Source organism: Urtica dioica, chromosome 6, assembly GCF_054948205.1.
Source record: "Urtica dioica subsp. dioica isolate 48M chromosome 6, U.dioica_male_clone48M_v1_H2, whole genome shotgun sequence".
Lineage (NCBI taxonomy): Eukaryota > Viridiplantae > Streptophyta > Magnoliopsida > Rosales > Urticaceae > Urtica > Urtica dioica.
In genome coordinates, this window is record NC_142761.1 from 35545002 (window position 1) to 35545931 (window position 930).

General features: G+C 39.5%; 1 pseudogene; it reads left to right on the plus strand.

The window, feature by feature from the left end:
• Positions 1–395: 395 nt before the first annotated feature.
• Positions 396–713, plus strand: LOC149393805 (putative ribose-5-phosphate isomerase 3, chloroplastic pseudogene; annotated as a pseudogene).
• The last annotated feature ends 217 nt before the right edge of the window (positions 714–930 follow it).

A 930-nucleotide genomic window follows, 5' to 3' on the forward strand; every position in this document is an offset into this window, starting at 1 on the left:
ATATCAGCCATTAATTGTTATGTATTTGAAAATTTTCAACGTTGACTTTAGGTAATTAGTTTCTATTTTCGTTGCAATTCATTAGGTAATTAATTTCGAATTAATTCTTCATTCATTGATATTATTTTGTCTTCCATATATTCATAATTTACAGAATTTTCGTGCTCAAAATATTTCCAGAATTTTTCAGTTTATTTAAACGAATACACTGTAAATAGGCTTTGTATTTACAGTGAATATACTGTAAATAAGCTTCGTATTTACACGAATATACTGTAAATATGATTTCTATTTACACGAACATACTGTAAATAGGCCATCTATTTACACGAACATACTGTATTTAAAAAAAAAAAAACTCAACTCCTCTATCACAGGGACACAAAACAGGGAAAATGGCGTCCAGTTCAATCTCGCTCCTCTCGCCGCCGTCGCTCCGCCCTAGCCTGCGCACTCAGACGACCCAAGACGACATCAAAAGGCTCGCCGCCGACAAGGCCGTCAAGTACGTCAAGTCCGGCTTGATCCTCGGCCTCGGAACAGGCTCCACCGCCGCATTCATTGTCTCCAAGCTCGGCGCCCTCCTATCCTCCGACGAGCTCTCCGACATAATCGGCGTCCCGACCTCGAAGCGCACGGAGGAGCAAGCCAGATCGCTCGGAATCCCACTCTCCGTCCTTGACGACCATCCCCGCCTCGACCTTCTTTCTTAATGATCTTAATTAATGATCTTAATGACATTAATGGGCGGTTATATCAGAATATTTTGTATTAAATGTTTTATTTTTAGCATGTTAATGGACGGAAACGGTTGGGAGGTTATTTTGGTATTTTTATCTATGTAAATAAATTGGGCTGGCTATTAACACGAAATTAACCAAATGTTGGCTAAATCCAAAACTCTCTAAATATGGGAGGCTATTTAGCTAT